The sequence below is a fragment of the Capra hircus genome, chromosome 23, assembly GCF_001704415.2.
Source record: "Capra hircus breed San Clemente chromosome 23, ASM170441v1, whole genome shotgun sequence".
NCBI lineage: Eukaryota > Metazoa > Chordata > Mammalia > Artiodactyla > Bovidae > Capra > Capra hircus.
This window is the reverse complement of record NC_030830.1, coordinates 18,560,015-18,587,633: the sequence shown is the minus strand read 5'-3', so window position 1 is coordinate 18,587,633 and position 27,619 is coordinate 18,560,015. Positions and strand designations below refer to the sequence as shown.

The following is a 27,619-nucleotide window of genomic DNA, read 5'->3' as shown; positions in this document are numbered from 1 at the left end:
TTGCTTTTGAGAATTACAAAGTCATTCTAATTACTGTGTTTCATTTGTAATTACTTTTTCTTTCTTTCAAGATGATTTCTTTGTCTTCACTGTACTAAAATGTCTGAAAGATATGCCTTTGTGTGTGTCTATTTTCATTCACTGTTCTGGGAGCTCTATTACATCATTAAATTTGGAAAAATCATCTATTTCAGTTTGAGAAATTAACTTTACTTTTTTGTCAGTTTTCTCACTTATGTGTTCTGTATTCTCTTGCTTTACCTTTTTTTCCCTAGAATTTTTTATACTTGGATTTTAAACCTCCGATATGTTTCTTCTACTTTTCAAAAGTATTATTCTCTCCTAGTTACAATCTGTTCATATTCTTAATAGACTATTTTTTAGGCAGTTCTATGTGTACAGAAAAATTAACACAAAAGTACAGAGTCCACACATACCTCCTCTTGTCCCCCACAGCTTCTCCTACGATTTACATTGTATATTATTTGGTACATTTGTTACAACTGATGAACCAATCAGTTCAGTTCAGTTCAGCCGCTCAGTTGAGTCCGACTCTTTGCGACCCCATATTAACATTCTTCATGTTAAGGTTTACCCTTCACTTTAGACATTCTTTGGGTTTGACAAATGTATAATGACATGTATCCATCATTACACTATTGCACAGAATAGTTATATTGCCCTGTGTTCCACATCTTCATCCATACCTCCTCTAGAACTACTGATATTTTTATTGTTTCTATATCTTTACTTCTCCCAGAAAGTCATATAGTTAGAATCACACAGTATGCAGCCTTTTCAAATTGGCTTCTTTCACTTAGTAATGTGTTTTTTAAGTTTCATGCATGTCTTTTTGTGACCTGATACCTTATTTCTTCTTATTAGTAATATTCCATTGTATGGATGTACCATGGTTTGTTTATTGCTTAATTTATTGAAGGGCATTTTGGTTGCTTTCAAGTATTGACAATTATGAATAAAGTTGCTTTAAAAATTCATGTGCAGATTTTTTTGTGGATGTAGATTTTCAGCTCATTTGGATAAATATGAAGGAGTGCCCTTATATTATTACTCCACATTCTGGAAAATGTCCTTTACATTTTATTTCAACTATTCTATTAAGCTTTTCATGTCTACTCCCACAATTTCAACTTTGAGATTTCTGTACCTAAGAGCTACCTTGTTGAACAGCAGCCTCTTTTAAAACAAGAATAGATGTAATAACATGCCTTAGATTTTTTTTCTCCTCTCTGCATAATATTTTCCTCTATTTTTTTAGTTCACGTTCATCTCTGTCTTTCATATTAGATATTCACTTTAGATTTCTAGTGATCTTTGATTGCTGGTCTGCAGATAAAATTAGGCCCTAAAAATGACTGAAAATGAGATTATGAGTCTAGTTTATTGACTGTGGGCTTCACTTATAAAGATCACTTTACAAGTGATAATTTACTATCAGGCAATATCTTTAACTCATCCTTCTTGGGATAGTAAAATCCCTTGAAAAAGGATAATTTAATCTGCTTATATGATGTAAAACTGACTTCTTGAATTCTGAGAAAATTCTTAAAGGACAGAGGTTGGAGGAAACCCTTCTCCAAACATGTACCTTCATACTTATTGGGTTCCCAAAATTGATCAAGGAAAGACAAAAAATAACAAGGATAGGTAAAAAAGAAAAAAAGAGATAATATTTCTGAATACCAAGATGAGCAGGGCAGGTGAGTCTCTTAAGTTATCAAGAAGCAAGGAAGAAACTGTGGTGATTTGTGTGTGTGTTCACTCTAAGTTTCGACCACATAAGATGGTTATCCTGAGGATATATCTTAATTTAGCTAGCATGAGCAAAGTAACTGGATTAATACCTTCCCTCTCCATCTTCTTCATCTTCCAAATTTCATTAATCAATTCACCTGAACGTTTTCAACAGTTTCAAATTGAGAGGCTTTCCTGGGGTCAAGGAGAAGGTATGGCAAGTTTCCAGGTTTGGGGTAGAGACGCCCTCGAACTTCCAAGTGTTAGTGATTTCTCTTCTTGGTTTTTCTCTCCTGGTGGACAAACTGTGGCCGGCAATATTCCCCGGAAATCTAGAGGTGGGCTCTGGATATTTGTGCTGTGGGAATTCTACACTTCCTCTTAGGACGCGAGGTAATTGCAAAATTTAGTTACTTGCGATATTAAATCCCATAGAAACAAAAACTGTTTTGTTGTTTTTTTTTTAATTTTTTAAAATTCCTGGTCCCTCATCGCATCCCTGGAATCCATCAGAGGCTGACACGTAGTATTCACTGAATATTCATTCGTTCAATGAATAGGTAAATAAACTCTGACCAGGGAGTGCAGCTCCAAGGTGCAAGGCAGGAAAAGAAAGAGGCTTACATCCTAACCGTTGATTACAGTGGGAGTGGCGGCGGCAGCAACTAGGAGTGCCTTTTACTTTAGTCAGTGAGGTACCTGTAACTGCTGCCAGTGGGAGAATGATCACTCAAGTCGGAGAGAGCAGTGGAAACGCAAATCCACATCTCTACCAGAGGAAATGAGGTACTGCTGCTGCTGCTGCTGCTGCAAAGTCGCTTCAGTCGTGTCCAACTCTGTGTGACCCCAGGAACGGCAGCCCACCAAGGCTCCCCCGTCCCTGGGATTCTCCTGGCAAGAACACTGGAGTGGCTTGCCATTTCCTTCTCCAATGCATGACAGTGAAAAGTGAAAGTGAAGTCGCTCAGTCGTGTCCGACTGTTGGCGACCCCATGGACTGCAGCCTACCAGGCTCCTTTTTCCATGGGATTTTCCAGGCAAGAGTACTGGAGTGGAGTGCCATTGCCTTCTCCGAGTCAGGTACTGGTTGACGGTAATTCACACTCCCCCGCTCCGCCCCACCCAGTCAAGTACGCACACGTACGTACGTAGGCACATACACACGTAGGCACAAACTAGGTGCCCAAGGCCTTCGTTCTTGACTTTTGGGAAGAGATCCACTGGAGAACAGGAACTGGGTGGGTGCGGGGGTGGGGGGCTGGGGGGGCGGGCGGCGGGGAGGAGGGGAGGAGGCGTCTTCAAACTAGAATCAACACTCCAGATACCTCCCAATCATGGGGATCTGGAATTAAGTACCCAGCTGCTCGGAAGACAATCCCATTGTCAATGCAATGAAATCCCATCATTTTGGCAAGAATATTAGAGAAAATACTTTTCCTCATTATTTATTGGAATTGTTCGAAAAGGAAACGGGCTCGTCCGGGATTTGAACCCGGGACCTCTCGCACCCGAAGCGAGAATCATACCCCTAGACCAACGAGCCACTTATATGGTCCATATTCCCATGTTTAATATAAGAACCAGAATCAATTTTTTTGCCCCCACACAGAATCAAGTATGAGCCCCCTATATTTAAATAACAACTAATATACATTTGGGGGGGTCTTATGATGACCTTTTAATTTAGGCCCAAGTTACTAAAGTTTTCATCCTTCCTCCTGTCAGTTATACAGTAACCACTACAAAGTGAGTTCCACCTGTATACTAATCTATGATTTAACTGACAAGATTACATCATAAAGTTCACATTAGGAAAGTACTCTGTTTTTGAACCATATTTTTTAAATTGAAATATAACTGACCCACAATATTGTTAGTTTCAGATTTTATTCGTAATTTGTCTAAGTATATATTCCAAATTTCAATATGTACTTCGTGATGTGACAAACAATTTGAGTAACATTCATATTAGTTTTCTATACTTTACTTTCATAGAGGAAATTGACATTTTCTTTGACAAGTCCCCTGAAAACTTGCTTAGTCATAAGTAAGCATTTTTGTCAAGATATTATTTTAATACGTGGTCCCCTAAAACAGTATTGTACCCCAAGTACAGGTCATTGTTTTTGCATCTGTTTTATGACTTTGAAATCTCTATATTCTGCCAGAACTAAGAACAAAATCCTTCAAAGATCTAACACTTTAGAAAAAGATTCCCAAAGATCTCTTTGGTGCAAGCAGCTGTCTTCAAATTCTTTATAGATTGGCATCCCTGCTTTCTGAGTTTCTCATAAGACTTCGCTGGAAAAAAGGCAATGCTGGCAGATGAATGCTTAGTTTGGCTGCCTCTTGTATGTATCTTTAGCTTTAGAAGAAAGTTTTGGCATTTCAGTAAGGATTCAGAGAAAGGAATTTGAAGTGCCAGCTCCTTTGAAAGCTGGTTCATCAACTCAATTAACTATTTAATAAAGTTTCTTACCAATGTTTTTCTACTTTACCCATAACACCATGTATGCAGAAACTTTTGATCAGCAAAGATGGAATATATATTTGAAAGGCATAAAAATTGGAATTTTATACAAAGTGCACATTAAAGGCTGGTGTTTTCTGTGTAATCAGAGAGTGCCTGAATTAATCCTCAAAAGGACATGAAATAACTCACATGGCAGTTACAGATTCTTTTATCTTTTAATTCTAAGATACTTTACAGTTTCTGTAGTTCGGTCAAGATTACATCAACATTTTAAACTGAGGATATAGAATTCGAGTCCTAGTCTGCATAGTAGGCACATAGATTACAACTCTGAATTTTTTTCCCACCACTGAAGGTTCCATGAATTCCGTGGGACAGGCAGTGACTACAACAGGATGAAATTACAAGGAAGTGGTTTACTTTCCACCCTCACTCTCACTCTGTATTTCTTGATTTTTATTTTGATTATCCTTTGAGAAATGCACCCAATTTTCTCTTCTCCCCATCCTACTGTGTTAGGTAACAGCTTCAAAATTGGGTGATAGAAAGTGAGAGGTAAAAAAAGAAAAATTCAAACCTCCCAGATGCATATTTTAAGGCTTTTTCAGAACTTAAATACTTCAAAATAATGGATTGAGTCATCCTGTTAACAAACCTAACATCACAAAACTGTGTCCTTTATCTTTATTACAAGTCTTAGCCTCTAATTTATTCTGGACAGAATTTTTTCTGGGCAAAATAAAAGTGACTGAATAATCTTACTTTAGTTATTAGAGGAATCCATATAAAAAACAGTTTTCCCAGTTTTCCAGTGTGCTAGCAGTTAGCTAGGTAGACATTCCTGCTGATCAACATGAAGAGGCTGAGACTAGCATAGCCAAATGTTAGAAATATTTTAATATTTGATAATATGTTATTATTTAATCAAGAACAAACCTAAATCGGAGGAAAAAATGGAATCTGTCCAATAAAAGAAAAAGAAACAGATCATGAGAATGAGAACACTTTGAGTAGCTCTGATTTCTGGGGTGGAGTGTTTTGGAAATCTGGAGCCCTGAAATTAGAGGCCATATTATACTGCTTATACAGATGAAAAGCCATGTACCCACTGCTCCAGCCCATGAGAACCTGGAAGATGTCCTGCAGAGACATGATAGTAAGGAAAAGCCACTTAATTATTTGCCTAGACAGTAGCATACAGCAATACTCAACATATGTTTTATTTCCAGATTTGTTCATACTATTGACTGTTGTGATGTAGTGGAGCAAGTTAGAGCTTATCAGGAAATTAAGGATCCAGAAGAGGAGGAGATAGGGAAGAACTTGCCATGCAGTCAGTGGTTTGAGCTTTCTCCATAAAGTAGTCCTAGGACTACTGGTGATGACTTGAACCACGCTGAGGAGACAGATGGTACAGACTGAAAGACCACGCGCCACTCTCACCAGATACACCACAGCTTTACAACCGCCACCACATGGAGAGTTACTGAAATGAAAAGCTGATATTATATCTGAGATTCCTTTGGTACAAAATGTCATTGTGTTAGCAAAAGGCAGGTGAATAAGAATAAGGTCTACAGGTTTTTTTCTCTCTTCTTGTGACAGACCATATACATGGCCACAAACAAAAAGAAGTTCCCTCCAATGCCAGATATAGTAATAGGAAAACTATTCCCTGGATGAGATCACTCCAAATCATCTTCTAATTTCATGGACAGTCCCAGGAAAAACCTTTTGGAAAAAACAAACATATAAGGATGATGTATCTCATGTCTGTGGCTTCTTTCTGGGTTACTAAAAAGGAAAAGAACAGCTGGAACAGTGAAGAGTAAAAGTACATGGTTCTGTTTATGCATTCTTTTCAATTCGTGCCCTTTCTGTTTGCCACTTTATTTTTCTGCTCTCTCAGTTGATTTATAGAAGGTGGTGACTCCAATATCTACATGTCCAGCGCATTATTTCTCTCCCACATTACACAATATACCTGATTCTATGACCATTATCTTCTGAATGTTCCACACAACCACATACACGTGATTTAAACTACCCAGTCTATGATGTTCTTTTATAGCTGCCTGAACAGATTAAGACACAAGCTTAGACTTCCCTTGCGTAATAAGCTCTCACTGAACTCATTGAACTGTGATGCCGTTGCTTCTTGTTTTTCACCCTCCACTTAAGTGTGAGGCCTGGATATATAAACTGCATGGGTAACTTACTCAGTTCAGTTCAGTTCAGTTGCTCAGTCATGTCCAACTCTTTGTGACCCCATGAACCATAGTGCACCAGGCCTCCCTGTCCATCACCAACTCCTGGAGTCCACCCAAACCCATGTCCATTGAGCCAGTGATGCCATCCAACCATCTCAACCTCTGTCATCCCCTTCTCCTCATGCTCTCAATCTTTCCCAGCATCAGGGTCTTTTCCAATGAGTCAGCTCTTCGCATCAGGTGGCCAAATACTGGAGTTTCAGCTTCAACATCAGTCTTTCCAATGAACACCCAGGACCAATCTCCCCTAGGATGGACTGGTTGGATCCCCTTGCAGTCCAAGGGACTCTCAAGAGTGTTCTCCAACACCACAGTTTAAAAGCATCAATTCTTCGGCACTCAGCTTTCTTTATAGCCCAACTCTCACATCCATACATGACCAGTGGAAAAACCATAGCCTTGACTAGACAGACCTTTGTTGCCAAAGTAATATTTCTGCTTTTTAATATGCTGTCTAGGTTGGTCATAACTTTCCTTCCAAGGAGTAAGCATCTTTTAATTTCATGGCTGCAGTCACCATCTGCAGTGATTTTGGAGCCCAGAAAAATAAAGTCAGCCACTGTTTCCACTGTTTCCCCATCTATTTGCCATGAAGTGATGGGACTGGATGCCATGATCTTAGTTTTCTGAATGTTGAGCTTTAAGCCACCTTTTTCACTCACCTCTTTCACTTTCATCAAGAGGCTCTTTAGTTCTTCACTTTCTGCCATAAGAGTGGTGTCATCTGCATATCTGAGGTTATTGGTATTTCACTCACTGCCTATTATTTAAATCACCAGGCTTTGTGCCTGTAAAATAATATTAAATAAACAGTTTATAAGTAAATAATCATATGAAGCATGGAATTATCATTGTGAAAGTGCGTGTTAATGATGCAGAAGAAGATAGGGGACAATTAGGAGGGACACTTGAGGAGATTCTTCTTCTCTATGAATTTAAAAAGCTGATGACCTGAGAACTCAAGTCAACCCATGTTGAATGATATCTTTATTAGGGACTTCAGTATCTCCTCAAATAAATGGGTCTATTTGAATTTCAAGATTCCCATTAATGTTATCAGCTCCAATAAGAAACATGTGTCATCTGTCAAGAGATACAATAAACTCTGAAAAATTTACATTTCCTCTTTCTCTGTTTCTGATTAAGTAGTTACTTGACAGGCACCCCACTCTGAGACATCCATAGCAGTTTTCAGAATGAGGATTTTTTCTTTGCTATTTACAAGATGGACTGGGCAGGTGATACTTTTATGTCTACTCTGGTTGCTGGGAGAGATGAGAAGTTGCATATATTTCTTAAAAGAACAAACAAAAACCTTTGCAAGGCTTTTACAGCTGGCATTTAAGGATCAACTAAAGGCAATCTGGGAACATGATTTACTCCTCCTGAAGTTTTTTGGCCCAGCCTTGCTGTATGAGAACTAGCATAACCCCAAAGTTCAGTGAGATATCTGTCCAGGCAGCCTAGTGATGTTTAAGTCTTCACTAGTGAGATTATTTTTCAAGTCTGTAATTAAGGAACATGGGTTCAACATCAAGAAGAGAGTTGCCAATGCAGGAGATACAAGAGACCTGGGTTCAATTACTGGGTCGGAAAGATCCCCTGGCAACTCACTCCAGTATTCTTGCCTGGAGAGTGCCATGGACAGAGGAGCCTGGCTGGCTATAGTCCATTGGGTTGCACAGGGCTGGACACAATTGAAGCAACTGAGCACGTATGCACCTGTATATCTATATCTATATATGTCACTAGTAAGCATTTTTCTGGTTTGAGACTTTCAAAATGGGTTAAAATCAGATACTGCCCTGAAAAATCTAGCGGGTCAACTCCTTCATGGACCAGAAAAAAGCAGATGTTTCTGGATGGCAGCTGGGAAATGATCAGCTGTTCTTTCCCTGAGTCTGGCACCTTCCTCTCCAGTAAGTGACAAAAGAGCTCAGACTCCTCTCTTACAGCCTGTTCATCACCAGCCTTACCCCAAATAGCCTCCCTTCCAAAGATAAAGGCAGTCTCCTCCATAGTTGTTAGGTATACTCACCTTGGTAGCTCTGTGCAGCATTAGGTGGTGTTTTGGCAGAATAGCACCAGCCAGGCCCTGTTTATATTTTCCCAAGCCCCAGTATTCAGAGCCTAACTCTCACTGTTGTCAAGATGTCAACATCCTAAGCTTTGACTTCAACATGGGAAAAGGGCTCCTTGAAGAAGGAAATGACAACCCATTCCCGTTCTCTTGCCTGGAAAATTCCATGGATGAGGGAGCCTGGTAGGCTACAGTCCATGGAGTCGCCAAGAGTTGGACACGGCTAAGCAACACACACACACACACACACACACACACACACACACACACACACACAAAGGGCTTCTTAGCCCTAGAGAACATCTCTCTCCTCTCCCTAATGCATCATAAGTTGCTGAGCCTGGAAACATTCCAAAGTCAATTATAGTAAATGGTTAATAATGAGTAGGAGGCACTGTGAGGATGAGCAGTTGCCACAGCACAGCTCTCCAAGAGATTCAGGTTTCCTATTTTGATTACTGGAGAAGGAAATGGCAACCCACTCCAGTATTCTTGCTTAGAGAAGTCCATGGACAGAGGAGCCTGGCTGGCTATGGTCCATAGGGTGGCACAAAGTCAGATACAACCGAAGAGTCTTAGCACTCATGCAGACTCCTGCCACACCTTCCATTCACACCAAACGTCAGGAACAATTTGGAAGAAACATCTGAGAACCTAAAGTGGCCATCTTAATAATAGTTTAAAACTACCGTATTCATTGATGGTGAAAAATCATTCAGTGTTGGAAGAAGGATACTGGATACCCATGATAGACAGTGTCTGCTGCTGCTGCTGCTAAGTCGCTTCAGTCGTGTCCGACTCTGTGCAACCCCATAGACCGCAGGCTCCTCCATCCCTGGGATTCTCCAGGCAAGAATACTGGAGTGGGTTGCCATTTCCTTCTCCAAGACATTGTCTAGAAGATAACAAAAGAGGTCACTGGTGCTGTTTTAAAAGATCCATTAATTCCGTTTCCCATTAATGCAGTTGTTTTTTCTCTTTTTCATAAATAGCTAAAGACTCTAAATGTTAAAGTTCTCAATCAAGCTTAATGAAGTTTGTAGATGGTAATCACTGGGTGTGCCGGGATGGGGGAGGTACCGCAGGCTTGGGGGAGTGGGGGTGGGTAGGAGGGGATATGAAGAAGTTGCTACCAAGTTTCAGTTTCCTGATGATTTTTTTAATTTCCCAAAGAGAGGAATTGGGAAAAGCAAACCAGGAGACCTATAGGTCAGGTCAGGCAGTAGAGGGGGTTATTTGAAGATCTGAGATGAGTTGAGTTTGCAGATATTTTAAAATATTATGTCTAATTTTCAATGTGTTTTAAAATTGCCACAATAAAATGCTTTTACCTTTACTTTTTTTTCCAAAAAAGAGTATAGAAAAAATATTTTTACTAAATAATGTTAAAGATAATAATTTGAAAAGAGAAGATAATGTAATAGGAAAAAACTATTTGAAATTTGAAGAGGGAAAAAACCTCCAATCGTTCACCTAATTGAATAGACTTGAAACATTTATGCAGACATACCCTATACTTCTTGGGTGCCAAAATCACTGCAGATGGTGACTGTGGCCATGAAATTAAAAGATGCTTGCTTCTTAAAAGAGAAGCTATGACCAACCTAGACAGCATATTAAAAAGCAGAGACATTACCTTACCAGCAAAAATCTGTCTGTTCAAAGCTATGGTTTTTCCAGTAGTCATGTATGGATGTGAGAGTTGGACTATAAAGAAAGCTGAGCGCTGAAGAACTGATGCTTTTGAACTATGGTGTTGGAGAAGACCTTTGAGAGTCCCTTGGACAGCAAGGAGATCAAACCAGTCAATCCTAAAGAAAATCAATTCTGAATAGTCATTGGAAGGACTGATGCTGAAGTTGATGCTCCAATAATTTGGCCACCTAATGCAAAGAACTGACTCATTGGAAAAGACCCTGATGCTGGGCAAGATTGAAGGCAGAAGGAGAAGGAGACGACAGAGCATGAGATGGTTAGATAGCATCACCAACTCGATGAATACGAGTTTGAGCAAGCTCCGGGAGTTGGTGATGGACAAGAAAGCCTGGCATGCTGCAGTCCATGGGGTTGCAAAGAGTCAGACACAACTGAGTGACTGAACTGAAGTGAACTGAACCCTGTACTCTAACGTTGTATAAATATACTAAAATCATTGTGAAACTAGACTGTCCTTTGTAAGGAAGAACCTGGCTTACTCAAGTATGAATGGCAGCATTGGAAGAAAATAATAAACAACAAATTTGGAAACAAAATTGGTTACTGGTTAAAAAGATACATAGAGTTCAAAGTGTTAGTCACTCAATTGTGTCCGACTCTTTGAGACCCCACAGCCCGCGTGACTCCTCCATCCATGGAATTTCCAAGGCAAGAATACTGGAGTGGTTTGTCATTCCCTTCTCCAGGGGATCTTCCGGCCCCAGGATCAAACCCAGATTCTTTACTGTCTGAGCCTATATAGAGTTCAAAACCCTTAGCCAATTAATTCTTCTAATTATGAACTGGTTGAAAACAAAATCTCCTTCAAGGAGTCTGCTAAATGTCAAGAGAACAATATGTTGGATTGGTTAAAGCTGAGGAATAATCTTCAAAACCTGTTCTAGGCAGTCAGCGCCTTAAATGTAGGAACTTTCACAGTTTTAGAGGGGAGGGAAATATGACAGAGTTAATAGAAAATGGAAAGGGAGGTAGCCTTTATCAGGCCAAACTCAGAATACTGAACAAATACTTTAAGAGAGCGCAGAATACTGAACAAATACTTTAAGAGAGCGTGACCCAACTGGAAATGCAAGGAAGCTTTCTAAAACACACCCGATTGCTCCTATCAAAAGTACACCCCCGACGAAGATGGGATTCGAACCCACGCGTGCAAAGCACAATGGATTAGCAGTCCATCGCCTTAACCACTCGGCCACCTCGTCGTCGTGGTTCTTATTTCTTGGTGTGCTTTATTTCAGAGTTTACACTTGGGAACCGTCTACCCTAGACAGAATGATGTTTAGGAAGGAGATGGTTTGGAGACGTCTGGGAGACGTAGCTTCCATGCGAATGGACAAAGCACCGGATTGCAAAAGCTGCGACGAGGGGGAAAAAAAACAGGCTTAGCTTTCACAGGAGTCTTAGTAAAAGTGGTGGGGACGTGGTAGAAACACAATTGCCTGGGCTTTCACTCCCTTTCTGGGGCTGTCTCGTCCCCGGCAGGGACTGAACCTGGACTGAACCACAGTTTGCTGTCAGGGGAGCCTGGTCCCGGGTTCGAGCGAGCTGCCGCAAGTCCACCGGGGCAAAGATGCCCAGAGCCGGGTCCACTGGAGTCGACCTTAGCGAAGCTGGCGAATTTGGACTCCTAATTTGTGGTTAATAAAACAGTCTGGATAATTAGACGATGGATCTGAGTAGGGCTCAATTTCTGTTCAGTGTTACTGACGCTTTTTCAAAAGTTCAGGGTGAAATTGCATAGAGAAGAATCATTAGCTTCGCGGTGCTCTTCTCCCCGGTCATCCTCATCAGAGGAACCACGAATTCTGATCCTCCTCACTCGCTACCTGAGTGTTTTCTAAGGAGAGTTTGTCCAACTTTCACTAGATTTTCCAGGCGTTCTGGTACTGAAAACAGCAAGAAACACCACTAGCGAGAAATAATTCAAAGAAAGAAAAGCGGGGCGGGGGTAGGGGAGGTGGGTAGTGTTCAGCTCCATCCACTTCCTTGTTTCATAAGAATAAACACAACAGACAGATGAACGAATAAGAATAGGAAGTAATTCTGACTACTCAGATCGATCATAAGTGCCTGCGAAAAGAAGGTAATATTAAAGGCGAGTCTTGACCAGCAAGTTTTCTAGTGGGCCCGAAGAATGCGGTTGTCTCAGGCTGAGACGAAAGGGCCTGAGCAAAGGCAAGGAGGCGTGCAAAGTAATCATATGACTCATCCTGTTGTCAATTCTGATAGCAAAGGATAAAGGAGTTATAGTCTTTTCACAAGGAAGGACAGTATAATTAACAACAACAAAAAAATGTCAAAAATACATAGTCCTTTCTCAGGAAGTAGTGGTGAATCATGAATCATTGGGAAAATAATACACTAACTCACGTATTTGAAATTATTAAAGAGGAATTTGAAACTCAAAACACTGAAAACATATACATAAGCAGATTTATTAGATAGAGCAGAAGAGAGAATTAGGAAACTGAAAGTAAGATTTGAGGGAACTATGTAAAATACTATCCACTGATACAAATAGTTGGAAATTAGGGAAGAGGGAAAAGAAAAATTAAGGTTAGGAGAGAAGTTCTACCGTATATCTAATTAAAGTCCCAAAAGAAATTATTAAGAGAATAGGAAAGAGTTAAATGTTTCAAGTATGCCTGATACATGCTTTAACAATTATCAACATGTTGTCAAATTGGTTTTCCATATTATTGCAATGTTAATCTCAGGCAGTGTATTATTTTGTATATCCTTTCATTTGTTCAATAAGAATACTTACTAGAATATTTACTAGTGTTCATTTCAAAACTTCTAGAGTATAATTTGTTGAATAAATCATTTTCAATCAGCCAATTCTGCCACTGTTTTTAGGAACAACAGTGAGGAGAGGACAACAGTTTTTGTTTGTTTATAATGGTATTACCTATGTTTCTATTTATTTGCTCTTGTCATTAAAACTCTACAAAGTAGGAATGATTCTAGATTTAGCTGTTTAAAATGAGATGGTTGGTGCTTAAAACAAGAAGCAAAATTATTCTTAGTGAATTTGTACGAAAGTGCAAGTCTTGAGTAGCATAAGCTTGCGAGTTCAAGACTACTACCTTCCTAATAGTCTGCTCTTCTCCAGCATTTAAACATCAAGATTCAGTCTATAATTGCTCCTCATCGCTTTCACTTCTTCCCTCTTTAGGTATCCAATTCTAGGCTTCTCATGGTGATTTAGCTCTCAGATACCTCGAACTGAGTTATCTCACTCTCTGGCCATGCCCCCTGGATGTTAAAGGTCTTCTGCTTAAGTAACCAGCATGCTTGTTCCAGCCCTCTGTCTACCCAGACATCAAGGACTGTAAACCCAGACCCAGATCCTGAGCATACTATAAAGCCTGCTTAAAAGTCTTTAACAACTATCAACCACCTACCCCCTGGTGACAGACCTCTGCCCTCTCTCACCAGCCTCCTCTGCCCTCTGCCAGTCACACTTTGGCTGCATTCTCTATTTGGTAGCAATGTATTTGAGGAAAATCCAAGTATCTTCTTTGGGGAAAATATGTGAGAGTAGTTCTTATTTTTTCACAAGCCACATGTGGAAAAGCCTGGACTGTGAGGCTGTGCTTGAGCATTGCTTTTCTTTCTATCTGCAGAAGTTTCTAAACTGTTCTATTCAGTGATGGCCTGGCTCTCATTACAAAAGAGAACCACAGAGCAATCGGAGAGACCTAAATAATGAACCCAGTTGTCCTGCACAGGGCCTCTTCTTCCTCTGCGGAGAGGTCCAGGAAATTAAAGTACCACAAAGCTAGACCTTTTCTAGAGTAACTTCCAGGTCTAGCTGTTTTTCACTTTCCTTTGCTTGGTGGTTCAGGATGCCTGTCCAAGGCTGCTTATGAACTGTCTCAATTCCATTCCATACAATGTGGCTTTGATGAGCATATAGTCACCAATGGATCCTGAAGGGTCTGAAAAAAATTTGGATATAGAGATGAAATTGACAACTGCTATCATTGGCTGAAGACAGAATTGGCTCAAATGGCAGAACACTAGCTTTGCCAGAGAGAGGGGTAGTGGGATCAATGCCTGCCTTCTCCAGTTTTGGGTAAACCACTTATGAGGCAGATTCAAAGCCAGGAATAACTGGGTATCTTAAGGGAGGTAGTTAAAATGTTCATTTTTTTCTTTTCTGTTAGATTGCTTACCATTTACAGCACCCAAGACAGGGGCACAGTGGTGGGGGAACAAATCCAGAGCAAGTGATAACATTTACTGAGGAAAACAAGAAGGCAGTGGGAAAAAATTCCTTGTGGAATTTATTTTATTCTCTGTATTCATAAAACCTTTTAAGGATTAGAACTGAAACCTAAGTGGAGTCTTGATAGAATCATATAAACTTTAAGCTGATAATTCCTTTTCATTATTTTCTGACTACATTATGCTCTGACTACATTTTTCTTTTTATTCAAAAAAATGCATTTGAAAATATATGTTAGTAGATTTACTGTTTTCTATGTGCTATGGTCTGAATATTTGTGTCCCTTTAAAATTCATATGTTGAAAATGCAATGATCAGGGCGATGGTATTAGGAGGCAGGGGCTTTGGGAGATGATTAGCTAATGAGGGCAATGTCTTCATTAAAAAAAAACAACAACCCAGAATACAACTGATTCATTTTGCTAATTCACCTCTGGGAAGTTATTTTCAGTTCAACTCAGTTCAGTTGCTCTGTCGTGTCCGACTCTTTGTGACCCCATGGACTGCAGCACGCCAGGCTTCCCTATCCATCACCAACTCCTGGAGCTTTCTCAAACTCATGTCCAGTGAGTAGGTGATGCCATCCAATCATCTCATCCTCTGTCATCCCCTTCTTCTCCCACCGTCAGTCTTTCCCAGCATCAGGGTCTTTTCCAATGAGTCATTTCTTCGAATTAGGTGGCCAAAGTTTATTGGAGTTTCAGCTTCAGCATCAGTCCTTCCAATGAATATTCAGGACTGATTTCCTTTAGGATGAACTGGCTTGATCTCCTTGCTGTCCAAGGGGCTCTCAAGAGTCTTCTCCAACACCACAGTACAAAAGCATCAATTCTTCAGCACTCAGCTTTCTTTATAGTCCAACTCTCACATCCGTACATGACTACTGGAAAAACTACAGCTTTGACTAGACGGATCTTTGTTGGCAAAGTAATGTCTCTGCTTTTAAATAAGCTGTCTAGGTTGTTCATAACTTTTCTTCCAAGGAGCAAGCATCTTTTAATTTCATGGCTGTAGTCACCATCTGCACTAATTTTGGAGCCCAAGAAAATATAGTCTGTCACTGTTTCCATTGTTTCCCCATCTATTTGCCATGAAGTGGTAGGAATGGATGCCATGATCATAGTTTTCTGAGTGTTGAGCTTTAAGTCAACTTTTTCACTCCCCTTTTTCACTTTCATCAAGAAGTTCTTTAGTTCTTCTTTGTTTTCTCCCATAAGGGTGGTGTCATTTGTATACCTGAGGTTATGGATATTTCTCCCAGCAATCTTGATTCCAGCTTGTGCTTCATCCATCCCGGCATTTCACATGATGTACTCTGCATATAAGTTAAATAAGCAGGCTGACAATATACAGCCTTGACGTACTCCTTTCCCAATTTGGAACCAGCCTGTTGTTCCATGTCCAGTTCTAACTGTTGCTTCCTGACCTGCATACAGATTTCTCAAGAGGCAGGTGAGGTGGTCTGGTATTCCTATCTCTTTAAGAATTTTCCACAGTTTGTTGTGATCCACACAGGCTTTGGTGTAGTCAATAAGGCAGAAGTAGATGCTTTTCTGGAACTCTGTGGTGTAGTCAATAAAGCAGAAGTAGATGCTTTTCTGGAACTCTTTTGCTGACCCAACGGATGTTGACAATTTGATCTCTGGTTCCTCTGCCTTTTCTAAATCCCGCTTGAATATCTGGAAGTTCTCGGTTCTCGTCCTGTTGAAGCCTGGCTTGGCAATTTTTGAGCATCACTTTGCTAACATGTGAGATGGGTGCAACTGTGGGGTAATTTGAGCATTCTTTGGCATTGCCTTTTTTGGGGGATTGGAATGAAAACTGATCTTTTCCAGTTCTGTGGCCACTGCTGAGATTTCCAAATTTGATGGCATATTGAATGCAGCACTTTCACAGCATCATCTTTTAGGATTTGAAATAGCTCAACTGGAATTTCATGACGTCTACTAGCTTTATGCAGTAGTGATGCTTCCTAATGCTCACTTGACTTCGCATTCCAGGCTGTCTGGCTCTAGGTTAGTGATCACAAATTAGTTAGCGATTTTCAAGTACCCGCCAGAGGATACCTGAAGAACGAGGGTTACAAGACCAAAGATGGGGGTGGATGTTCTTTATTAGAAATCAGCTTACAATACAAGGGGGCTTTCCTTGTGGCAATCCGCCTGCAATGCGGGAGACCTGGGTTGGATCCCTGGGTTGGAAAGACCCCCTGGAGAAGGGAAAGACTCCCTGGCCTAGAGAATTCCATGGACTACAGTCCTTGGTGCCGCAAAGAGATGGAAACGACTGAGTGACTTTCACTTTATAAGACAAGGTGGGGGATAAAGAATTACAGAAGCTAGCCCACTGCAGCACAACAAAGTCTTTGCTTGGTTCTAACAGTACTAAGGAACAGGTAAGAATAAACTGTATGGGACAAATTCAAACACATCAAAGATGGTGTAGTAGGAAAGGAGAGCAGAAAGGCGTCTCAGAGATGTTGTCAAAACGATGCTCCAGGTGAGGATCGAACTCACAACCTCGGCATCACTCGCACACATACTGCCATATAAGTACCGCGCGCTAACCGATTGCGCCACTGGAGCTCTTGTGTCTTGCTTCCGGTCACTCATCACACGGCCTATGCAACCCAGTCCCTGCATCTCCGCCACCACCGTCTCTGAGTCCTGCAACTGCACCCTGAGCACAAAGACTGAAGTTCAGCTGCAGACCCCACCCAGCCACCAATCCTGAAGGGCAGAGGGTGCTCTGCTAGCGGAAACGAGGGTGGATACTTTGAACACAACTGCGAAAAGTGCAGACACTCGGGAGACTCTGACTGTCTCGAGCATTCCGAGGAAGACATTTGGGGGGCTGACTGGGCTGGCGAACTTCTGCTGCTGCGTGGATCCCGGAGTCCTTCCTTTTGCCTCTCTCCGGGATGCTTTTCCTTGGGGCGTCAGAAGAAGGTTTCCTGTCTGAGCCTGGGGAGGGGGTGAAGGTGGGAGAACCACGAAGCCGTTTGCAGGTTATCTCAACGTGTGCGAGCATCCAGAATTCCTGTGGCTTCCAGGGCACATTTACTTAGTTCTCTTCAGTTAGGTGGCAATCTTCTTTCACGATTTGGAAGACAGTTTATCCCCAAGGTATACACACGTCTTGTTGAAAGTCTTTGACTCTTTTAAAATGCAATATTTGGATAACTTAAGAATACAGTATTTGACTCTAAAACGTATTTGTACCATCAGCCAGCTGTGACCCAGTTGACTTTTAAATGTTATGAATCCAAGTATATAGTTTCAAGCAATGATAACTCATTCTAGCCTGTGTGCTGCTAGATTTTAAATTTTGGCAAGAATACAAACCACTTGGTATGTAAATTTTTATACTGTCCTGCATTGGAGAAGGAAATGGTAACCCATTCCAGTGTTCTTGCCTGGAGAATCCCAGGGACAGGGGAGTCTGGTGGGCTGCCGTCTATGGGGTCTCACAGAGTCGGACACGACTGAAGCAACTTAGCAAGATTTTTTAAAACTGTCTTATTTTACTTTTTTAAGTTAGTTTTCTTAATAAGCTAATAGGGATCTCCATGGAGCAATACTTAATATCAAATTTTAGTATGATGTTTAAAGAAGGAACAAAGGATTCAATTTCCAATAGTAACTGTGATGATGATTTGAAGTAGAGTTTGTATAGGACTTCTTTTTTTAAAAGTACTTTTACATTTACTTTCTCAATCTAGTTATATAGCAATCCTACAGAGGTAGATTTTTTTTATTGAACTAATATATAAATGATAGTCTCTAATCACTTTCTGTGATTAAAAAAAATAAGTATAAATGAACAAAACAATCAATCTCTTGTGGAGTTTATATGTAAGAAACCCAGAAAAGTCATACAATTTTAAAAATGTATTAGTGAACACATTTGAATATAATAGAGAGCAGACAGCATTTTCACTCATGTGAGCAGATTGTTTACTAAAGAAAAAGAAATTAGCTTCTAGCCCTTTAAGTGACTGAGATGTCAAATTTCTATTTGTAAACTTATGGAAATTTTCAAACATAATGAAGTTGACATAATTAGGTAATGAAGTCACATGTAATTGATTTTACAATCACCAACATTTTACTAATCTTATTCCCTCTATCTTTTCACTACTATTTTTGTTGGGTGGTCAGGGGTAGGTGATGAAAGGTGGGAGCGGAAGTATTTTAAGGTAAAACCTATATCATCTCACCCTAACTTCTTCAGTCTGTATGCCTTAGAGATAAGAATTTTTTTTATTTTATTCCACTTTTCCTTTTTTTAATGTACATGCAATATCTTTATCACATTCAGCAAATTTGGCAGTAATCTCTTACTAAAAGAAGTGACTTGGCCAAAAAGTAAGTGGCAAAACTAAGATTTGAATCCAGGTTCTCTGCCCTTGGGGCTTCCCTGGTGACTAAGATGGTAAAGAATCTGCCTATAATGTGGAAGACCTGGGTTTGATCCTGTGTTACCCACTCCAGTATTCTTGCTGGGGAATTCCACGGATAGAAAAGCCTGGTAGACTATAGTCCACGGTGTCAGGAAGAGTTGAATACGACTAAGCGATTATACTTTTCTCTGGCTCTAGCTTCTCATACTTGATTTCTTTTCCAAGCCATTTTAAACAAAGAGTTGTCTTATTTAAGGGAGTATGTGGCTTCAAGTGAATGTGGAATAATTAACAATTTTTTAAAATATTTAGACCGAGAGGTTGTCTATAAGGGAGAGAGTAAATGACAACTGTTTAAAGTAAACAATTTGCTTGCTAAATATATTTATAGTTTCCCTTTATTCCTTTTCTGACATTAACAGAAATCTGTTTACCCATGTACTTTGTTTTCTGGGGTCAGTTCAAAGCTCAGGATAAAATATGGCACTCTTCTCAATGGGGCCTTCTGCCAACATTGAGTCTTAAAGATATCATCTTGCAATAACTACTTTTCCTAGGTCTCAGGGCTGGATTGTCTAAAGCAATCTTCACTTCGTTTCCTCTGATTTCATGAATAATCCGTCTTTTTTCAACAAATAGCATTATCATGCTATCTTCTTTAATAGTTCTACTGATTGACACATAAACCTATAATTCTAAGCTGGAAATATATGACTGTTGCACACTCTAACAGCCTAGTTTATTCTAGAAATATGTAGTGCACATACAACAAAAATTCAACTAAGAGAAACTAACAGATATATCAACCCTCTGTCCTAAAGATGATCCTTTTGCTCCTAGATTAGTCATTCATTGAACAAATATTTACTTAACACCTGCCTTGTGCCAGAATCCATAAGTGAATAGAATAGACAAAATCTCTGCCTTCCCAGAGCTTACATTTAAGAAATTTTTAAACAGAGGTTCTTAGGAGCCCTCTGTTTTGTCTCACTTTCATTTATCCATTTATTTGTTAATTCATTTATCAAAAAACACACAGAGTGTCCATCATTGCCAAGTAGTATGTTAGACAACAAGGTTGAGATTAGAAAGTATTTCATGTCTTCATCATTTGGGTGAAGGAATTGAAGAGTGTAGTGTGAACCACTGTACTGTTAACACAAAACTGGTTTCCACTTAAATCTTTCAATTATTTCCCTGATTATCCTGTTTTCTCTCTATCAAGGATTCTTTAATCTTGTGCAGAGATATAGTATTCCTGCCTATTCCATATTAGAAGTCAGAACTAAGGGCACAAGCCATAACTTCTGAGGCACGCGTGTACCAAAGAAAACAAAGGCATTGCTGGGTGGAAGGGGTGGAAATAACATATTTTTTTAAAAAACAGGGCCAGCAGGATAGGATCTCACGTTTCTGTTGGGATGTAGAGTTCACATACTTATGATGTCACTAAACATTTCTGCCAATGAGGAGATAGGAAGGGACCACAAGGTTCTACTCTTGAAGAGAAGGCTAGGATGGGCCTCAGTGTTAAAAAGTACTATAGAAAACAAAATGTAATCAAAAGATGAAAACTGAAACAGAAATATTAAAAGAAGAAATAAGAGAAAAGGTAATCTTGGATCTTTAACAGTAAAAGAAGAGGGGAAAGGGGCTATGATTTGAGGGGAGTGAAGATGGAGGGCAATGCTGAGACTGCAGAGCATAGGACACTGTTTACTTCTCTTGACATTACTAGGGAATGTATTTGGTGTGCACATTTTTTTTTTCCTTTCTGTTAACAGATATTCACTGAGATCTTGCTACATGTAAAGCACTATGCTAGACGTAGTGGAAAATTAAGAATTCAGTGCTATTGTTCTCCAGGGACTTCTAGTGTGGGCGGTGAGACACAATACCCAGCCACCCAGGAAAAGCATAGTAACAAAACAGAGTTGTGGATGGTTGTGTCCAAGTGGTTTAGACACGATATATAGAAAAAAGGAGAAACATATCAGTTCTTGTTGGTGAGGGACATAGGGTCAGTCTGTGACCTGGGGAGGATTTGGTTAAGAGATGAGAAGGGGAGTTCTGCAAGCCTGGTTATGAAAGGCAAGGAGGTTGGACTTATATGGGCTTGTATGGGTGTTTCAGAATGGAGAGAAATCCCAAAGTAACTGAGGGCATCTAACTCATTCGCCTCCCCTTTCCCTTTTTTCAGTCAGCACCCTTTTGTGCGAAATGTGGGATAGTTAAACCATACCGAGTTCTTATCCTCATCTGCAGTTTCACTGGTTCTGCCCTTCTCTGGTGGGCCTTCAACCTCTCAACCTGGGTGAAGATAGAAAACTCAAACCAATCCTTCTTCAGTGCTCTCTTTGCAATATGCAGTGATGAGATCAAATGTTGGGTCCCACCATCAAAATCAAGTAAGTTCTGGCCTTGAAAGGGAGAGCCCTGCTTCAACCCTGTCCCTTCCCAGAAGTTTCAACCTCTTTTTCTGCCCCAGCATACCTGAAGGAAGCAATTATAAGCCCACCAGTAACAGTGGCTCATTTCAGAATGAGCCAGGGGACCAGGCCTCTCAAGGGATACCAGCCCAGCTAGAATCACTATTTTAGATCTTTTGGCAGCTTACTTCTCCTTCCATCCCTAAGCTTCCCACCAGTTGCCATTGATTCCTACCACTGCTTTTTTAGTATTCTGGGGATTCAGACCCAGAAAGAAGGGGGCCCTAGAGGGAGCTCCTGGCCTTTCTCCCCTCTCCCTCCCTAATTCAGACTACTACATATTTGGTCAAATTTTCATGATCAGCGCCCTTCTTCTCTCCTTCTTCCTGAGCTTTATACTCCTAGCCTTCCCGCATTCCCTTCCTGATACCCGGAAACAGTACTTCATCTTCACAACCACCTTCTTCATCACAGGTAAGGGATGAAACGAAGAGGATCCCTTCAGTCATTCTGGTTCTGGGCTGGGGTGGTAGTCCATTGGCATAACCTCTTAGAAACTGTTAAGGGACTGTTAAGGGCAAAGGTAATACAATGACAACAAATGGAATGACAACAAAAGGAAAGAAATGTAGAGTATGGGGAGTTAAAGCAACAACTTGTCTTGGAAATTAGTCCTATGGTCATAGATTAAACTAACCAGATGGGTTGTTGTCCACCCCCCTCCTTTTTTTTTTCTGCAAAACAGGTATCTGTGTGTTCCTTGCACTACTACTGCATTATCTGTATATTTTGAAAACAACTAACATTTATAAGAACATGAAAATCACCTTTCTCTACCCCTCTTTCCTCCTCATATTCAGCACCATACTGTTTTTCTTATCTGGTGAGTGTTCTTAGGGCTTAGGGAGTTTGTGGGGGTAGGTACTGAATTCTGAACAATTATATTTATGGTGTCTCAAGTCTCAAGTATTTCACTTGAGTACTGCTAAATTTCAGACATGGATTTGGTGCAATGATATCTCATTTGCTCATTGCAGCTCCTCTTACTCTACAGTGTTAGAATGTTGCCTTTATAGAAGACATAGAATCCATTCTCCTGTACATACTGTAAGAACCATGTCTTGGAGATTGAGAGAGAAATAATAAGAAAGATTGTAGTAGAGTAAAGGGTGAGTGGGATGAAGATTGGTATTGACAGATTGGTACTTTAGGTCCTAGACCATACTGTCGTTTGTTAATCCTGTTTAGAAACTAAATTACATAGTAAATATCAAGTTATAGTCATTTTCATCTTCAAAATGATCACCCTTTCCTCAGGAATTCTCTGCTTGTGCAGCACCCATCATTGTTGGCTTCAGTGTGTCTTAGTACAACCAATCCAAGTGAAACCCATGCAACTCTCAGTGGACAATGGGAACTCAGTCACAGAAAGGATACCGGGTAGAGATGGCTAGCCCAACGTCAGTGATGGTGAGAAGGCTAATTTCTGAAGAAAAATCATGTCTACCCTGTAATTCAAGACTTCACAGCTATGCACACACTGTTGTTTAATTACTAAGACTAGAAAGAATTGACTTGTTACTAATCATTATTCAGATATGGATTAGGATTCCAGGAACTCAGATCTTTCATTAGAGAGAAGACACAGTTGGGATGTGGGGATGGCTGAGTGTGTTTGGCTCTGGGGACTTGAAGCGAAAAAACTTTGCCTCACCTTGAAGACCTCCCAACCCTCTCACTGGTATTCCTGGTCTCCTGGAAATAGATTTTTTTTTTTTAACAGTAACAAAACTTTCTCCTGTGAAGACTTAGTTTTGATTAAAAAAAAAAAAATTTCCCTGAGGAATTTTATGAGTGGAAGCTTTTAACTACTGTATTGTTCAGGCCTTTTGTATTGTTCAGACTAATATGTTGTTGCATGTAACAAAACCTTATCCAAACTACCTCAACAACAACATAAAATGAATATATTGGAAAAGATGCAGAGGTGGCTCATAGACTCACAGAAAGTTCTGATATAATTAGGGTTGCATGAGAGATGTTGGGGACTGGAATTGGAACTCATTTCCTTCAAGATACTTTCCCCCCACTATTTATTAAAGGTTAATGGAATTTCCTGATCCATAAATACTAAAGTCCACAGATCCACCATCCTAAATTCCATTTGTTCGTCACTTTCAATGAATCATCAAAGCCTGTCACTTCCACCTCAACCAAACCTCTGTTCCCCTCTCTGAGCCCTCCTCACACCTAGTTATCTGGACCAGGCCTTTGTTATTCTTGCTCAGACCATGGTGTCTCTACACGTGGCCTCTCCCTGCACTTTGATCTACCTCTACGAATACTGCCCAATTTCATCTTCCTCAGACCCAGAGCTGAGAATGTTCTCCTTGAAGACCTATTTTGCCTTCTTCTGTCTTCAGGATAAATTTTTTATCTTGATTATCTGGACAAATAAAGGTATTTACAAATTGGCACCAACCTATCTTTTGAAACGTTTTAATTTTTTTTTATTGTGATGCATCTCATATGTGTCACATAAGCAAAAATTATCAAAATATGTACAGTTGGAAGGATAAGAAATTAACCACCATATCTAGAAAAAAATAATATTGCTGGTATATTATAAGCCTCTAGTGCGCCCCAACAAGCTGTCTTTACATCTACTTTTCCTGCTCCTCCAGCTCCTCTTCTCTATGCCAATTAAAACTGTAGTTCTACCTCAAGAAACTGCTTTCCTCAAACAGACCTTTTGTAACTTCTCCTCATACAAATACTGAATACTCTGGCTTTTTATTTCCTCCTTCTTTACAAGGTCAAATTTGTTTCTCCTTCAAGATTAAAGTCAAATGTGATAGCAAGAAAAACTTCTCCTGACTTCCCCTCCAGAGTTAATTGCTGTACTTCCATTCTGCTGGGAAGTCCCTGGCGGCTCAGTAAAGAAACTGCCTGTGATACAGGAGACCCAGTTTCCAGCCCTGAATTGGGAAGATCCCCTTGAGGAAATGGCAACCTACTCCAGTGTGCTTGCCTGGAGTGAAATAAGCACCTGCTCTGTAGCGCAGGGAATTCTACTCAGTACTCTGCAATGGACTATAGGGGAAAAGCATCTTAAAAAAAAAAAAAGATTTTTAAACATATATAGCATTCATTTTGCTGTACTCCCAAAACAAACACAACATTGTAAATCAATGATATTCCAATAAATATTAAAAAGAAAAATCTTTAAACATACAAAAAAAACCAGTAAATTTTAAGACAGAAAGTGATCAATTATGTTTATGCTGGAAAGGAACAGATTGTGATGGAGAAATAAATTTAAAATGTCAGCTGTTAAAGAAGCTGCAAAAATAAACCTGGGGATCAGTGAGCATTATATCTTTTGTAGACAAATTTAGGTAGCATAAATTACTGATTTCCAGAGTTAGGAATTTAAGACTCCTGCCCTGCTCTGGAGCTGTTTAAGGTTGAACTTCAGATCTCTACACTATTATACACTTGTTAGCCTCTGACACTTTACATTCAGAAACTGTAGTGTCATTTTACTATGCAGTCATGATAAGATCTGTGATGTATGGCATTATTAATAACCACTCTTATACAATTCTGATTTATAAGTCAATATGTCATCATGAGAGACTCTTGAGAGTCCCTTGGACTATAAAGAGATCAAACCAGTCAATCCTAAAGGAAATAACCCCGAATATTCATTGGAAGGATTGATGCTGAAGCTGATACTCCAATACTTTGGCCATTTGATACAAAGAGCCAACTCATTGGAAAAGACCTTTATGCTGGGAAAGATTGAAGGAAAAAGGAGAAGAGTGAGATGGTGAAGGGTGAGATGTTTAGATAGCATCAGTGACTCAAAGGACATGATCTTGAACAACTCCAGGTGATAATGAAGGACAGGGAAGCCTGGCATGCTGCAGTCCCATGGGGATCACAGAGTCAGACACGACTTAGCAACTGAACAACGACATGTAATCATGTACAACTAATGTACTTGTTCTAAATAAAAATACTGAATATAAGCTGTATATCAGATGCTTTTTGTAATGGTCAGCTCTGGAAATTTATGTCTAATGTTGACACTGACAACAGTGGGCTTGGCAGCAACAAGGGTTCAGTTAGTCCTTCCCCAAGAGGGTGTTAAAGTATTAGGTAAAAAAAAAAAAAAAAAAAAAGAAACTTTGCTGTGCAAGTAAGGTATGAAAGCATATCACAGAAGTGTGGGAGAGAGAGTGAAAGGAAGGAGTCTCCAGTCAGCGGTTTGGACAGGACCGGCAGTTTGCCTTGAACTCCTGGGTTTTGGTACCAAATGATCTCAGAGGGAGAGCAGTGAGCAGTCCTGAAAAGAGATCTTAGTTTCCTGCCCAGAAAATAAACCTGGGGAACCTGGATGAAAACTGAAAGTTCTAGCCACTAGACCACTGGGGGCCAGAAGTTAGAAGCAAAGTGGCCCTGGCTCTTGCTCCTGTTTGAAAGCAAGAGTGTTTCAAGGAGGCAAAAACTGTAAAAACAGGCCCAAAGTTTATTATTAGAGACACAGCACAATGTATGGGAGAGCACACAGGAAAACAGCTTCTACCTAACTAGCTTAGATAGAAGACTAACTAACTTAGATAGAAAACTAGCTTCTATCTCACTCAGAAGCGAGGCAGAGATACACACCCGGAGAGGAGTGCAGGTGACCTGAGTATGGAGGAGCTCAGAAAGGAGGTGATGTAAACCACTTATATAGGAGAGTCCTTCTGGGTCTTTGTTACCTTTGGCCAATTTTCTTGCTCCTTTCTTCACATCTGACTGGTCCATGGATCCTCTCCAAGATGTGTGCACGACATTTTTCTAAGATGGATCCCACCGCAGAGGCCTAATAAGTGTGTCCACACTTAGTATGAAATGGGGCCCACTCCCTTTTCAACCCGCAAGAAGCCCTTCCTGCGTGTGTATAGACAAGGAAGTCTTCCTTGATCTTAGGAGTGAGCAGCTTATCTCTTTAGCAGAGCTCAACTTTTAGCTTTGTTCTTGGAGTGTCTGGGTGAGAACAAAGACTCCATTTTATTCCACTTGACAAACACCAAGTGTCTGGACCAGAGGCCCACTGTCTCCTACCTCAATGTGAGCTAGCAAGGTAAGGAATGAAGGTCCTGAACAACTAAAAAATGCCTACTTCATTCTATTTCAAATATGGGAATGGTGTAGGGTATAGCAACTAATATTGCTTGTTTGTTCCACCACCAGTCAACAACAGCAGAGCCCCTATTCCTCCTCTCAAACAGAAACATGATTTCATTCACATAACCTTTTCTATACTGCCTTGGCTTTGCAGGAGGTGGACCCTATCTCAGCTGCAGAGGCAGAGTTATGAATGATCTAACTGATCACAGTGGTCACATTCTTGGCAGTACTTGGATTAGGTAAGAATGTGTGATACAAAGCTAGCCAATGTGAGGGGGAAATCCACTAAGGAATGTATAAGAGAAGTTGTTCTTAACAAGAGATACAATAAAGAAGTCTGCTTATTTTCCTGGAGTTTATCTTGATATTGTGAGAGTCAGACGTACTACAAGGAAACCAGCTGGTGTATAAGATCCATATAGTGAGAATGACATAATGCAAAGACTCGGTCATTCAAATAATCTTGGTTCTGAATAACATCATAGAGTTACTGAATTAATGAGGCTCATAGCCTCCCTACCTTTTTGACTTGTCATGTATGATAGTAAATCCATTGTAAGTCAGTTGAATGCTGTCGTTCAAATAATTGTAGAGCTATTACGGAAAGTGTCCTTTATTGGGGAGGAATCTTCAGGCTAGATGTCTTATAGTTCTGTAAGAATTGTGTTCTAAGTCCTCCTGATCATTGGCATTATGAAAAACTCGAAACAAGCTACATAAATGATATTAAAAATATTGGTCTGGTGCGCCCTTTGTTCACTAAGTTTTTTCATTGCTGTCAGCAGACTCTGCATTCTCTTCACTTAGAAGGCCTACTTCTCAGCCAGTAGCTCCAGCCCAGTCCTACTGTCTGATTGTCACTGGCTTCAGACTTAATGGACACATGCCCAGCCTCCACCCCTGAGTACATAAACAGCCACCATGAGCCTCAAAGTATATTCAGGAAACTAGAATTCTGCCGCTGTACATAGCATGCCTTTGCTCTTCTATTTAAACATCTGGGTTGAGACAGCATTGAATCACAGACTCGTGATGCCTACCTGTACCATAAACTGTTTTCCTGATGGTTACAGGCATTT

General features: G+C 40.2%; 3 non-coding genes across 3 annotated transcripts; all 3 read right to left on the bottom strand.

Annotated features, from left to right (window-relative positions):
- On the bottom strand, window positions 3,227-3,298 carry TRNAP-CGG. Its single transcript has one exon. It is a non-coding gene; the product is annotated as a tRNA-Pro (tRNA).
- Window positions 11,415-11,496, bottom strand: TRNAS-GCU. The gene has a single exon. It is a non-coding gene; the product is annotated as a tRNA-Ser (tRNA).
- TRNAI-UAU lies at window positions 17,020-17,113 on the bottom strand. The gene is made up of 2 exons: window positions 17,076-17,113; window positions 17,020-17,055 (listed from the first exon to the last, which is right to left on the bottom strand). It is a non-coding gene; the product is annotated as a tRNA-Ile (tRNA).